Here is a 17,163-nt window from a genome sequence, read left to right on the forward strand (position 1 = left end):
ACTTTATACAAAAAGGCATACAATTCTTATACAAAAACGCATATGAACTCACCAACTTAATTGTTGACACTTTTTCAAAACTACTTGTATTTCTCAGGGATTCAGTAATACAGGAAAACAACAGCTTTTGGGGAAGGGAGGCTAAGGCATCAATTTCAAACTTATTATATCATCATAATGTAATTTATTTTGAAACATGTAATACAATCAACAATGTAACTTTTTAAATTATATTTATGATGGTTGTGTTTGCTTTATTTACTATTTACTCAACTGTTATGATACTACTGTTGGATTAGTGTCTAAGGTTTTAACTATATTTGGTAAGTACTTGACTCGATTGTGCATGGTCCTTTTGGGTTGCCTTCACCATAGCAACTTGACAGGATGATTTGTTAAGAGAGAATAGATATTATTAAGAATAATATATTAAAGGAATAATAATGTTATTTGATTAATATAAGTCATATATTAATTGAGAATTAATTTGGTGACTTAAAGAGGTTAATTGAATAAAGGGGCATAAACTGTCAAATGTGTGATAGTTGTGTTTTGGGCTATGTATCCTTATGGATATAAGGGTGGACGGATTTTAGGGTTAGGAGACCATAAAATCGTCCAAGCCTAATATCAATGAGGATCTTGGATTGCTTAGGGCCTAAGTTATTCAATTAGGGTTAAAGGTGAAACCCTAGTGGCTCATAGTATAAATAGATCCCTTGGGTGAGGGAAATCGGCACTTATGCAAGGCAAGAAACCCTAGAGCCGACTTCTCACCCTCCTCTCTCTCTCTCTCTCTCAAGATCATTCTCTTGCTAGTTGGTGTTTGTAAGCCGTTAGAGGAGTGACAATTGTGACTCTAAGCTCCAAGAAGAAGAAGTATCAAGCAAGTAATCCAAGGTATTGTTCTAGATCCCAATTCATATGATTAGATTCAATTGTTACATTAGATCTAGTATTGTAAGTCTTGGTTACAATGCAAGTTCAATTAGAGAAACCTAGATCCAAGCATTAGGGTTTTCATGTGCACATAGGAAAGTTCTTATGGCTCAAACCCATTAGTGGTATCAGAGCTTTGATTGATTTCTATTGAATTGATGCATTGGTTGATTGCTTGTTGCTTGAAATTTTGATTTTTGTGATTCTGCCTGATGAACTCGGCGAGTTCCACTTTGGACTCGGCGAGTTTGAGCGTCAGAAGGAGGTAGTTTCGGGATTTCTTGTTGTTTTACTTGAGGATAATACTTGCCTTAACTGTTTTGGGTCATTAAAATCTGATTTTAATCAAATATTTGAGTATATTCTTGACCAAACAAAAGATAATTACCAATTAGTTGAATAATACTTTCCTTATATGATAATAATTGATTATTTGAATTGAATTGGTGAATTGTCTTGCAAGTAATATTGAATAAGATCAAATTGAGAAAATCTAATTAGTTGATTTATATTATTTTCTATTTGACCCTTATGTTTTGAAAAGTTTAAAACTTGTCCTCAAGTTTTGAAATTTAAGTTTTGTGATTAAAAGTTTAATTTGAATAATTTAAATTTCAAACCCTAGAATTTTACAAGTTTAAAATTCAACACTATACTATATATTATTACAAGCTTAATATATATATATATATATATATATATATATATATATGTATAATTAAAAATGCTAGTCTTACCGTTAGTAGGCCTCATTCACGAAGCCAGTCTATAAGGTGGGTATAAGGTTGCTGCCTATAAAATGGCGCTTAATGGGTGTACACTCACACCCACCGCTTGCTTGACTGGTGGAGGGTCGTTAGCCGAACGGGTAGGATAGGGCAAACCTCTTCTCATTAATAAGTATAATGAATCTATATAAAGTAACTAAACATGTTTCATAAAATTCCCAATCTTAGTTACTTTAGGAAAAGTGAATTTATGCAATCCCATGAAATTACACTTTGCACCCTTGCTAAGAAGTTAGTGGAGCGTGTGTGGTTAACCGGCACACTAATTAGTTCTAAGCAAATGAGGCAAAGGGTGATTCATTGTTTGTCATAGTTCGATGGAGCGTGTGTGGTTTACCGGCACATCGAATAGGTGATTGTAACAATGAAGGCACCATGTAGATTTGCATTGTTATTCACACCCGCTTTGTGATCCTTGGTATCCCAGTCACAAACTAGAGGGGCATATGGAGATTTAAACATGCATTTGAAAGGTTCAATGAATCTCAAAGAAAAACTAGGAATTCTCAATACATTTAAAACTTAAGCTTATGTTTTTCATGGTGAAGAATTAGTGAATCGTCATTCACTTACCTCCAAATTATTTGCATGTTGGATCACGGCATCCCTTTTCTAATGTGTAAATAATGTTGTTGGGTCCTAGCCCTAAATTTTCATTTTGGGTGTTAATTAGGGACTTAATTCAAATTAACTTTGTTCCCTTCTATTTGTAGATGTCTAACGCAAACAACGCTGCTGCTAGCTCATTCACGCTATTGAGCCTTTGTCAAAAAGTGACTTTCGATGGATCGAACTTTAGCGAATGGATAAGATACATTCGCACGATCGCACGTTACGAGGACAAAGAGTATGTTCTCGATGAGAAGCTCGAGAAGATCAATCCAGAAACTGCTACTCCCGAAGAAATGGCTGTCTTTGAGACACATGAACGTGATGCAACGAAAGTCCATTGCATCATGATAGCCACAATGAACTCCGAAATCCAAAAGTCCTATGAGGACATGTATCCTTATGAGATGCATCTAGACTTGATGGAGAGATACCACCAAGGCGCGAGGGAAGAGCGCTATGAGATCATAACGAATATGATCACTGCTAAAATGGGAAGTGGAGAGTCTCTAACCGTGCACTTGCAAAAGATGCAAAGGTATGTTGATCGTCTTCGCAAGTTGAATGTCAACTTTGGGGACGATTTGGCTATCGACATTGTTCTTCACTCCTTGCCCTCATGCTACAACCAATTTAGGATGACCTACCACATGAACAAGGAAGAGGTCACCGTAAGCAAAATCCAAGGGCTCCTAAGGACTGCTGAGAGCAACCTCAAGGACAAGTCTGTTACATCAACTCCCAATCCACCCGGTGCTCCTGTTTTGGCTATTGGGCAGGGAAGGGGCAAGAAGAGGAAGGCTTCTTTGAAGAACCACCGCAATGGAAAGTCCCAAGATGGTCCCTCTTCTAATGGGACCAAGGTTGATCCTGCTAAGCCCAACCCAAACCCAAAGGAGGCAGAGTGCCATCATTGCCACAAAATAGGGCATTGGAAGAGAAGCTGCCCGGAATATCTGCAAGCCATCAAGGATGGGAAGATCAAGCCATCTTTTGCAGGTATTTACACAATTAAATCTAATGATTCATCTCATGCTATTTCTTGGGTTCTTGATACAGGGTGTGGTTACCACATTTGTTTTGATTTGCAGGGACTAGGAAGAAATAGGGATGTGGAGCTTGGAAGAATAAATCTAATCATGGGGAACAGAAGATCGTCGCCTGTTACCAATATTGGAGTGTATTCTTTAGTGCTTAGTAAAGGATTGAATTTAGATTTAAATAATTGTTGCTACTCGCCAGATATGGCAAGAAACATCATTTCTTTCATGGTTTATTTAGACAAGCATTTAGATATTCGTTTAATAATGAGAATGGTTCGATTTATTCTTATCTAAATGGTGTTTTATATTTTGAAGCAATGCCTTGTAATGGAATTTATGAAACTGTTATGGTTGTAGATAACCTAGGAAATGATGTGTTGTGTATGGATTCTTCCAATAGTATGGATAAAGCATCCTTGTGATATTGTCGTCTTGAACATGTCAACAAGAAGCGCATAGCCCAACTCCAAAAGGATGGAGTGTTGGGGTCATTCGACCTTAGGGAAGATGACACGTGCGAATCTTGTTTGGAAAGATGACCAAGTCACCCTTCACTGGAACTTGTGAGAGGGGTGAGGGTTTACTGGATCTCATACACACCGACGTGTGTGGGCCCTATAGATCCACCACAAAGGATGGGAACCGCTTCTACGTGACTTTCACCGATGATTATAGTAGATATGGGTATATTTACTTAATCAAGCACAATTCAGAAACGTTTGAAAAGTTCAAAGAGTTCAAGCATGAAGTGGAGAATCAATTGGGCAGGAAAATCAAGATGCTTCAATCCGATCAAGGGGGAGAGTACCTAAGTCTTGAATTCCACGACTATCTCAAGGAATGCGGAATAGTTTTGCAATTGACGCCACCTAGGACACCGCCGTTGAATGGTGTGGTAGAAATGCGTAATCGAACCCTATTAGACATTGTCCGTTCTATGATGAGCCGTGTTTCACTACCTATCTCATTATGGGGGTATGTCTTAGAGACTGCCGCCCATATCCTTAACCGAGTCCCTACAAAGAAGGTTGCCAAAACACCTCACGAGATGTGGACAGGGAAATCTCCCTCGTTGGCACATATCAAGGTTTGGGGCTATGAAGTTTTCGTAAGACGAGAAACTCACGACAAGCTCGAGCCTCATAGTGAGCGATGTATTTTCATCGGCTACCCGCAGAAATCCTTTGGATATCTCTTCTATAGACCGAGTGATAATGTTGTCTTCGTTGCGAGGAGAGGGGTTTTCCGAGAGTGAGAACTCATAAGCCAAGGAGACAGTGGGAGGCAAATCGATCTTGAAGAGATTCAAGAGTCGAGCAATAAAGGAACCTCTAACGTTGGCGCTCAACCCGAGGAGGAAACTCCGGTTGAACCGATTGACGAGTCCTTACCTATTAGACGTTCCTAAAGAGTTAGAGTTCAACCCCAGTTTTATGGTTTTCATATTACTACCGAAGGGGACACGTATATTAGTAATGGTACACTAATAAATCTAGATGAACCTAATAGCTATAAGGAAGCCATGGCATGCCCAGATTCTGTAAAATGGAAAGAGGCGATGGACAGCGAGATTCAATCCATGTATGACAACCAAGTTTGGAATTTGGTTGACAATGTACCCGGACGTAAGACGGTTGGGTGCAAATGGATCTTCAAGAAGCAGACCGACGTGGATGGGAATGTGCACACGTATAAGGCACGATTGGTGGCGAAGGGCTTTACTCAAACTCCCGGAGTTGACTATGATGAGACCTTCTCACCAGTTGCTAAGATAAAATCTATTAGGGTGATGCTAGCCATTGCTGCATTTCATGATTATGAGATATGGAAGATGGATGTCAAGACCACTTTCCTTAATGGGAAGTTGGCTGAGGATGTTTACATGGCTCAGTCAGAAGGTTTTGTCGATCTGAAGCATCCCGATAGAGTGTGTAAGCTTGAGAAGTCCATTTATGGACTTAAGTAAGCATCTCGCAGATGGAATCTTTGCTTCGATGAGAAAGTCAAAGAGTTTGGATTTGTACGAAGTGAAGATGAATCATGTGTAGTTAGCTTCTTCGTTTTGTATGTCGATGACATACTGCTCATAGGAAACGACGTCCCGATTTTGCAGGAGGTTAAGTCCTGGCTCGGGAAATGCTTCGCTATGAAGTACCTCGGAGAGGTGTCCTATATTTTGGGAATAAGGATAGTGAGAGAACGAAGTAATAGACTAATAGGACTTAGTAAGAATACTTACTTGGATAAAGTACTAAAACGTTTTAGTATGGAAAACTCGAAGAAGGGAGAACTACCGATACAGAGTAATGCCAAATTTAGTAAGACTCAAAGTCCGAGTCTTGAAGCCGAGATAGTTGAGATGAGCCGAGTACCCTAAGCTTATGCAGTTGGTTCAATCATGTACGATATGACTTGTACTCGCCCTGATGTGGCCTTTGCTTTGAGCATGGTCAGTAGATATCAAGGGAACCCTGGTAGAGCTCATTGGATTGCGGTCAAAAATATACTTAAGTACCTTCGGAGGACAGAGGAATGGTTTTTAGTCCTTGGAGGGAGTGATGACTTAAAGGTACGAGGGTATAGTAATGCAAGCTTCCAGACCGACAGGGACAACTACCGTTCGAAGTCGGGCTGGGTCTTTACCCTTAATGGAGGAGCAGTGACTTGGAAAAGTTCCAAACAAGAAACCGTAGTTGATTCAACGTGCAAATCAGAGTACATTGCGGCGAGCGAAGCGTCAAAGGAGGCGATGTGGTTGAAGAACTTCATTGGTGATCTTGGAGTTATGTCTACCATAAAGGAGCCTATGGAAATTTTCTGTGATAATGAAGGAGCGGTTGCCTTGACCAAGGAACCGAGGGATCATGGTAGATCTCGACATATCGACAGAAAATATCATTTTACTAGACATCGAGTAGAAGAAGGATGCCTCGTAGTAAAGAGGGTATCGTCAGAGGATAACCCGATTGTGCATGGTCCTTTTGGGTTGCCTTCACCATAGCAACTTGACAGGATGATTTGTTAAGAGAGAAGAGATATTATTGAGAATAATATATTAAAGGAATAATAATGTTATTTGATTAATATAAGTCATATATTAATTGAGAATTAATTTGGTGACTTAAAAGGTTAATTGAATAAAGGGGCATAAATTGTCAAATGTGTGATAGTTGTGTTTTGGGCTATGTATCCTTATGGATATAAGGGTGGACGAATTTTAGGGTTAGGAGACCGTAAAATCGTCCAAGCCTAATATCTAGGAGGATCTTGGATTGCTTAGGGCCTAAGTTATTCAATTAGGGTTAAAGGTGAAACCATAGTGGCTCATAGTATAAATAGATCCCTTGGGTGGGGGAAATCGGCAATATGCAAGGCAAGAAACCCTAGAGCCGATTTCTCACCCTCCTCTCTCTCTCTCTCTCTCTATCTCTCTCTCAAGATCATTCTCTTGCTAGTTGGTGTTTATAAGCCATTAGAGGAGTGACAATTGTGACTCTAAGCTCCAAGAAAAAGAAGTATCAAGCAAGTAATCCAAGGTATTGTTTTGGATCCCAATTCATATGATTAGATTCAATTGTTTACATTAGATCTAGTATTGTAAGTATTGGATACAATGCATGTTCAATTAGAGAAACCTAGATCCAAGCATTAGGGTTTGCATGTGCACATAGGAAAGTTCTTATGGCTCAAACCCATCAACTACATGAAGTCATCCGCCCTCGAACGATTCCGCCGTTCTGGTTTGGGGGTGTGACATTATCTAATTATAATAGTGTATTTTGAAATTTTATATTATCAAAACGTTATACTATTATAATTTATATAACTTATAACTCCCTAGTAGAGTCATTCTTGATAGGAGAGGTTTGAATTTGCCTTCTTTGCTTTGTTCGCTTTATGACAATGCTCTTGAATCATCTTCCCATATCTTTTTTTAGTGTCCTTTTTCAATAAGTTTTATTTCATAAGTTAACTCGTTGGTAGGGTATTTTGATTCTTGGCTTATCGTCTTATGCATATTGGTTGGATCGGTATAAGTCTTTGAGGCTTTCCTCTTTTGCTAAACGTGTCTTCGAAGGTGTCTTTGTGTGGCTTGATGGTCTATTTGGGAGTTCAGAAAATGCTCGACTTTTTGGAGTTAAACAGTCGAAAGCGGCTTTCATTTTTGATAGTATAGTCACAAAGTCTTTCTTTTGGTGTAACATTAGGTGTAAGAAAGACATCAATTGGATTGAGTGGCTTTAAGACCTGAATCTAGCGATTATGTAATTGTTTTTCTTCTCCGACTAGTTTCTTGCTAGTCCGGTTTTCTTATTATAAATTTTGCCGTTCAAAAAAGAAATTTATCTAACTTATAGCAGCTAAAATAGTTTTGTATTGGAATGAGATAAATTTTTTAAAATATAAATTTTGATAGGAAAACTCATACCATTTTACAATAATATTTCATAAGGGGAAATGACACAAATGTCCTACGAAATTTCTAGGGTTGGTTCATTTAGTCCTTAAATTTGTTTATGGCTTTATAGGGACACAAAGTTGTTTTTGTCGGGTCCAAATAGTCACTTTGGAAGAAATGAAAGGGTAAATCGGTGAAATTTTTTCCAGCTCATCATGTATATGCTAACTATCTCATTGACCAAGAATCTCTTTGTTAAAGTCTTAATTAACCCACACTCCCTCACACACAACCCTATGTGTCCAAATATCTTTCATTCGATTCAAGTATTACCTACAGTTCTAATCCAATTCATCAACCAAATCTTTTATACCAATCGATTCTCTACTTAAATTGAAGGGCTATGTGTAAACTGGGGGATGATGGCGACGCACAATATGAATCCAAAAATGGAAGTTCAGATGTTGAAAGACAACGGGATTACTAAAGTGAAGTTGTGTGACGCGGAGTAATAGATGTTGAGTGCACTCGTTGGCTCCGACATCGAAGTTAAGATTGCAATTCCGAACGATCTACTCACCGCTATGAACGATTACAGATGATTCCATTTGATGTTGTACCTTGTGCCTTACTTGTTGTACTGTATGCATTACATGTTACATGCCATACTTAATTTTTTCGTTTATTGATACTAACTGCTAGTTATGAACGTGATTTTCTATAAACCGAGGGATTTACTTCACTTATATTGAATTTTTGTATATTATTTTATGTAATTTCATGAGGCATCTACTTAATCTTAATTATTTAAGAGGGAAGAAGACGGTTGGAATTATCTCAAAAACAATCCGAGACCTTTATCTTCAATGGATGCTTCAAGCTCAAAATTAAGATCTAGGTTGTAAGTTTAGGACCAGGTACCTGCGTTAAGCTTAATCCTTGAGTTTGTTGAACTCTCTGAGGCAAAGAATTAAACAGTTGGCGGGCAAGTCACAAATACAAAGTGGAGATGTGTAAAAGGAGGAAACCTAAGTGGATCACAATCAGAATCAACAAAGATGGTGATGGAGGAAGAAGATGAAGCAGAAAGATGAGGAATGATTTCTTTTAGTTTCTCTGTGACTTTGAAATAGTCAAATAAATTGGTTTCCATGTCATCGATGATGTGGCAAATAGTGGGGATGTGGAACTCAAACCGAGTAAAACAAGTCTACAGGACTAAAAAGACATGTTTCCCACGAGTTCGTTCCCTCATAAAGCAACAAAAAAATAGTTTAGGGATTAAATGGATCAACCCTAGAAACATTAGTGATTAAGGTTTAGGCCCAAGCCCTTTAGGACTTAGTAATTAGTGTTTGAGTATTCTCTATATATTATGTAATTGTCTTTTGAATGATCAATAAAGCAATCTATTATCTCACATGGTATTAGAGCCCTAGGTTAAAACCCTAATCACAATCCCCTGCCGCTGCCCTCCACCTCCAGTAACCTTTCTCTAATAGTCTTCATAGGTTCCTTCATTATGTTTCATATTATTTACTTTCTCCTATTCTACTTCTAAATAATAAAACATTCGCAGATACCAAACACAACTTCTTCATCAGTTTCTTCTACTGCCTCTTCCTTGGATGGCCCCAGCCTCCGAGCCTTCTTTCTCCTCTGCAATTGTCCACTTCTTCTTCAGCTCTCTTTTTCGAGTCGACCAATTATCTACAATCATCTCTCTCTATTAACACTATAGTCATCGTTGTCGTCGGAATTAGCCCCGTCCGCCGCAGCTTGAGCCCTATTTCTTTCTCGCTGCCTTTCTTCGGACTCTTCTGTCGCGAGTTCCATGATTGTCGTTGCATCCGCTCTTCTCTTCTTCTACAACATAACCGCCTCTGGATGTCGCTTCTTCTCTCTTCTTCTCCGACAAGCAGTAGTTGTTAGCCACCATCGTTAGAGTTCTTATTCCGCCATTGCCCGCTGTATTCATCTAGTTTTTATGTTTTGTTCTTTTGTTTATTTTTCCAGTTTAATCGTCTCCTCCCGGTCAAACTACGAGGGGATGTTAGTGATTAAGGTTTAGGCTCAAACCCTTTAGAGTTTTGTAATTAGCGTTTGAGTATTCTTTATATATTATGTAATTGTCTTTTGAATAATCGATAAAACAATCTATTATCTCACAAAAACTTCATAGGGTATTTGTGTCATTTCCCCTAATTCGTAAATATATGTTGCTAATTAAAAAAAATGTATTTATGTTTTTTCTTTTATGTTTTTTTTTAGATGGGCAAAAATGCCCTTCGATTTAGAAGATAGATTAGTTTACAGTTCACCATGTTGAAATTTGCACACAAGGTTAAGAAGGTGTATTGTCAAGGAAGACTTTATGGTTGCATAGATACCCATACATATTAATACTATTATGATATCTTTACTTACGACTATAAAATATACGTAGTTTTGACTCAATTAGGTATAAGATAATTTTTTTTTATCTAACTATGAAATAAGTTATATGGGTTGATTTTTACGTACCACTATAAAATATACTCCAACATATTATACCTTCCTGTAACTGTTTTTAACTAGAAAATATTTATAATAATCTGATTTTTTAATCACAACTAACATATTAATTATCTATGTTTTTAAAAAAATAGGGTCAACTAATCAACCCATAAACACAGCCGTTTGTTCCACATATTTTACGACCAAGTGTTATGATGAATTTCATTAATTTTATCCTTAAAACACTTTATATAAATAAAGATAAATTCTAAAAAACAAAAAGGAAAATCCCACAAAAGATAGTACAAGATCCCTGGAGTTCTAAAGTGAGATTTTCCATTTAGATGTAATACATGTGTGTAACTTGTGCTTCATATTATAAGTGATATTTTCTTGATTCTCTAACCCATTCATTTATGCAAGTCATAGATCCTCATGTCTTCCCAAAATCATTTGTCCCTTAGATTTTGTGTCTACATATCCTATATTTTATCTAATTAATTCCAAGTAACCTATTTCTAATTTTTAATTGTGTATGGCTTTAATCTCAATCAACAAAACTACAAAAAATTACGATTCCCACCAACCACTTTCAGAACTAATATGGAAAGTTAAATCATAATTATCATATATGCTTCCAGATAGATTACCATCCTATTATCATTATGACAGCCAATGAAATTATGGGTGGGAAAGATCGGTAGAAACACTATAGTGGAATCAATTATTTGTTTAAATAAGTACCATTTAAAATAAATTTATACTTTATGAGTTAAAATTCTTAGGAATCTATAAGCTCTGACTTTGAACTCATTTTAGCATACAATTCAACAAACTACCATAACTACGTTAACAAACAGATGGTTCCAATTTGTTATATAGAATATATATAAAATATAATAAAGCAAACAGGAGTTTCATGTGAGTGAATAGTAAATGATGTAAGTTGCAAGCTTTTATGGGGCTCAAAATTTTTGGATTATCAAACATGAATACAAAATAAACAAGCATCTTTAAATATGGGGGTTGGCTCACTTTAATGAGGAATTTCAGTTTCTCTCACTTGAATGCTTAACTTTTTGGCTGCATTTTCCATGACAAATAGTTCCATGGTAACCATCATTCGGACCCTTTTTCATATGAAATGATACATATCTTTTTCTTTCTTTTTTCGAGCTCAATTTTCGAGAGTCATCCTCATAAGGTTATATTCTTCTAGTGTCGTTTTTGTGGAATCAACTTGTAAATTTAGAAATATTGAAGTGGGTTAAACCAAGTTTGTTGTAAACAGTTAAAGCACAAAGTTTAACTTATATGATGATTAACTAAATAAAATGATCGATAGCCCAAGTCGAACTCGTTGGAGGCGGGAAGAAAGTAAAAACGATAGGATGAGTAAGAGATCCCAAATATATAATTCTTTATTAATTTCAAGGTGATTAATAAAGCTTTCATACTTCTTTTGCATATCGGGACTAAACGTCACATGTTTTGCGAAATTTCAGCTAATTTAAATTGATGATTAAGATTTTTATAATGGAATAAACAAAAGTCATGGAGATCACACAATTTGCAATTAATACAAAATAAATCTAAAATTAATAATGAACCAAATTCAAGGAAAACTAAAAATTGAGGTTTTTAGGAGCTTCAACTCGACAGCTTCTTACATCGTTATAAAATAGGTTTCTTAACCGCTGACACATTAAAAATTATGTTCGTTTAAATGTGCTTTCTTTCCTTTCCCCTTGTCAATCTCTCACTTATCATAAATGTTTTACAGTTTTAGCTAGGTTATCAATTTGCTCAACAACACCCTCTTAGAGCCTATAGATTTTGAAGCATCAACAATACTTTATTTTAAGATTTCTTAAGCTTTGAGTCTTTCTATATTTCCTTATAAATTCTACACTTCAACTACTGAGATGCTATTGTGGGGATCTAATTAATATGAGTGTGTTGATGAAGACGTGAGACATTCTCATTCCTCTTCGTTAACTAATTTTCAGATGGGATTCTTGAGTTGGAAATATGATTTGTGAAAATGATTTTTTAGGGTAATGTATTTCTTTTGTACATATTTATTTATTTTTCTATACAATGTGTACCATTAAATTCACCTCACAACTACCATTTTGAACGTACATTGAAGGTTAAAGTTCTTCTTTTATACGATTTAACATTAAACAATTTTTTACACAATTTATCATTAAATTATGTCCGATCATTTTCTCCGGCCAACATTGTCGACTCTCACTGCTGCCATCCTCCTCCCACAACCACCATCTACCTCCACCAACAAACACTACCTACCTCCTATCACCAACAAACACTACCTAAACCATGTTATTTGGAGATAAATTATACTTTTCTTATCTGAATGCCATTTAAACCTTTTCCCAATATGCACCAACAAAACTTACTGTATTGTATAATAAGTTGGTAAAGAAGGTAACAATATAAGATACATACGTATCTACACTCCAAAAGAAAATTAGCAATTAAAACATGGACCAAACTTATTGTTATTTTCAAGAAAGTTGTCTGTACATATTAAAAGGATGGTGGACCCTTTAAAAATTCCAACTGTAGGACCATAATTTGTTCCAATTTTGATGACATGTCCTACATGTCTGGTCCATTTAGGCAAAAGCAACCTTTAAAATATCGATTGTGTCATTTTCACTTTCCAAATCATACAACTATTAATCAAATAACTAAAGTATTTTTATTTAAAAATGAAGTATTTTACGTCCTACATATTTATTGTTTCTCAAATAAAATAACATCAATATGTCAATAGCCGATATATTTTCATTAAATATGTAAGTGAAGAAGTTTCAAACCTTTCCTTGATGCAAGATCTTGCCTCTCATATAATAAACAACAAAATGCATTGACAAACATCAAGACATGTTCAACTAATCATAACCTTTTTAGATCGAACATGATAGACAGATGCCAAAACAATTATTCTTTAAGATATATTATTTGTTTCTTTAAAAATGGCGAAAATAGATGGTCCTCTTGTTGATATAGAGTACTAGTTCACAAATAAACAAAATCTTGATGAAAAGAAAACTAAATATTCCAATTCTTATTTGTTTTTTTTTTTTTTTTTCAAGTTGGAAGCACATTAAAACAAGGAATATAATTTTTATGTCTAAGACACTCAACTTAAGCTTTTGGAGATGCATGTATAAGCTACAATTTTGCTTTTAAAGTATTGTGGTATTATATGGACGTGTGTCAATCTTAGTAGTTAATACAACGCCTTTAACATTCATGCTTATGATTTGACTTTTATTGATTATACGTAATCCATATATGGAATTATTGAATGCGTGAGCAAACAATGATGTCTAACTCACTTCATGTAAGATAAAATCTAGTATATACACGATTTTAGCTTTGTACTTTTATCTTCTTATTCAGTATACTTTGACATTATACCCCGATTATAAACAAGAAAATTAATGTGTATTTAGATGACATGTTTTGTTATGATTCTGACTGATTTTTCAAAGTACAATATTATAATATGAATAAATAAAAATAGAATATTAGTATACACCAATAGATGAAAATATATTGGTATTAGTAAATGAAAGTTGGATGTTATTATAAACAAAACAACTAAATATATATATTTTTAAGAATCATGCCTAACTTTTTACACCAAGTGTCTAAATACTTCTTTTTTCAAGTTAGTACATGATGGTACCCTTTCCTTTGACATCTTTCAAGTTAGTACATGATGGTACCCTTTCCTTTGACCTCTATCTATGTATCCATCTCATTCAATTAAACTACCAAGTATAAGGCTACATCATGCATCTCCAGAGATTATTTTTATACATTCTATAGTCGATTTAGTCAAATAGACTCTAAGACCACTTCTCATAGACAAATTTGGAAGATAGAAATGTAAAACAAAATTCCTAATACCAACGAATAATCAATATTGAAAAGTAAATGGTATATATATATATATATATATATATATATATATATATATATATATATATATATATATATATATATATATATATATATATATACTTCAAGTATGCAAAAAAAAAAATACTATCATATGCAATTCAGTATTCTTAGTAATATAAACATAAGGTTTCTCGACTTGCCCCTATTTTGTGGACTCAAAACGATCGACTCATAAATATTTATGTTTATTTGAAAAGTTATGACATCCTCACATTGTTATCCTTTGAACACAAATAGTACGTTTTATATCAATCGTTGTTTGTCCCTTTTCACACAACGTGTTGTAATATGATTCGGTTATAGTATATAAATGAAAAAGGCAGATATTATCGATTCCCTTTGTCCCCTTGAATGTCTCTATGACAAGTCTAAGCAAACTAACAATGAACGCACAATGTGTTTTTGACATTCGTATACTTTTGTCACGGGAATCAATTTAGAGAGAAATAATAAATCATGAGCATAAAAAGTGGTAAAAGATCGAATTCGTTGGGGATAATGACTTGAAAGGGTAACGAATTTTCGACTTTTGTCACATTTAGTCACTAAACTTTTTTTCGTTATCTATTTGCCATTGAACTATTGAAACTGTTCACATTTTACCCTTATGACCGGCTGTTGCCGGTCATAAGAGTAAAATGTGAACAGTTTCAATAGTTCAATGACAAATAGATAACGAAAAAAAGTTTAGTGACTAAATATGAACAAAATCGAAAGTTCGTTTCCCTCTAAAAAGTTCAATGACTAAATGTGAACAAACTTTCTCTTGTATTATGTTTTAGCAAATTATTTATTTTTGTTAAATTGAAGCAACATTTGTTGATTAAGAAATCTATGAAATAAAAAAAAAAAAAAAAAAAAAAAAAAGAAAAAAACAGAACCCTGAAAATATATTTAAAAAAAACAAAAAACCAAAATCGAAATAAAGAAACCAATGGTTTGACATTTTCCAAAATAAAAAATCAAAATTTGCAATCTGATTTTGGTTTTACAAAAAAATGAACCATTCTCACTGATGTGAATTATGACCATTAGTTTGGCATGCGGAATTTGTGACATCCCATAAATATGTAGTTACAACATCGTCTGAACTCATAATTCATAGTAAGGGGTTAGAGTATCATCGCATGAATACGTAGTTACAACATCGTCTGAACTCGTAATTCATCACCTACAGGTTATGGGTCTGCTGGTGTTTCCACTGAGTTGTCTAGAATAGTCCGTGGTCGCCATCTATACTCTGATAGATGACTACATCGCCACATTGTCGGTTAAGGTTATGGTATCTCCTTTCATCCTACATCACATATTCATCATCATCGATTTACCTAATTATCATCACCTTTCTATCATCTCCTATCTCTCATCATTTTATTTCATCACACACCAACTATTTCATCTACCCATGTTTCATCTGCAACATATTTGTAGATATAAAATAAATATATCGTTTAAATCTTTTAAAACATGTATAAAATCGTTCATCCAGCATAGACAGTAAGTATTCAAATAATATGCACACATAGCACGTAATTTATATAAAATACTTCATATCTATGTGTAAGATGAAAATAACTATATATACCATAAAAATCCCATAAATGCTTCCTAACTTCGAACCCCAAGGTTTACTCTACAAAAGCTTCATATTCTCGGCTCTCTGGACCTAAAAGGGTCCAGATCTATCACACCAAAAAGCTCAAGATAGCTCTTCCTTTCACTCTACACACTCAAGCTCGCTAGGGTTCTCACTTATGGGAAAGGTAGTTGCAATTGAAGGTCATAAGTGCCTTTAAATATGGCTCGGGCCCAAAGATTTAGGGTTTCTACCAACAACGCGGACTCGTCGAGTCGCCTCACCGACTCGTCGAGTCCATTCATTAATCCGAGTCATCAGTCGCGACCTTACTCGACGAGTTGAGGCGTCAACTCGTCGAGTCTCTCTTCTTAACTCAATAGAAAAATACTTAAATTATGATACCTGGAAATCCGGATGTTACATTTTGTTTTTTTTTTTATTTCATAGATTTCTTCATCAACAAATGTTGCTACAATTAAACAAAAATAAATAATTTGCTAAAACATAATACAATAGGAAGTTTGTTCACATTTAGTCATTGAACTTTTTAGAGGGAAACGAACTTTCGATTTTGTTCACATTTAGTCACTAAACTTTTTTTTCGTTGTCTATTTGCCACTAGACTATTGAAACTGTTCACATTTTACCCTTATGACCGGTAACAGCCGGTCATAAGGGTAAAATATGAACAGTTTCAATAGTTCAATGGCAAATAGATAACGAAAAAAAGTTTAGTGACTAAATGTGACAAAAGTCGAAAGTTTGTTACCCTTTCAAATCATTATCGTAATTCGTTGTATGACTATTTCCAACCTAGTGTTAAAACCAAATGTCGCGATAATCAATTTTGATGTAAAGTTACAACTTAACAAAAATTGTTTTCTGAATAGTATAACATTAGTTGTTAATATCACATAGTTCTTCAAGGTTAAACATAATATTAAATCTTTTACTAAAATTGGTACAACTCCGAATTAATTCAACCTATGTAGTTTATCATCTTATAATAATTTCTATATTTAATATTGTTACTTATGATATAATATTATAAAAATATTGAAAAATTCACTACTCGTTAATAATTTTACACAAATTTTATTAAATTGTAAAAAACTAATAACTATAAAATTTACTTTCAAAAAAAAAAAAAAAAAAAAACTAGAAAAATATATAAAATATTGTTTTTAGTGCTAAAAGTTTATACATAAATATATCTCAATAATAGCTGAGTGGCGACATTGAAAAATTAACTTTGGAATCAAAAGTCTCTTAGTGCAACAAATTTGATCACTTAAATACCTAGATAAA

This window comes from Lactuca sativa, chromosome 7 (assembly GCF_002870075.4).
Source record: "Lactuca sativa cultivar Salinas chromosome 7, Lsat_Salinas_v11, whole genome shotgun sequence".
NCBI classification, from domain to species: Eukaryota; Viridiplantae; Streptophyta; class Magnoliopsida; order Asterales; family Asteraceae; genus Lactuca; species Lactuca sativa.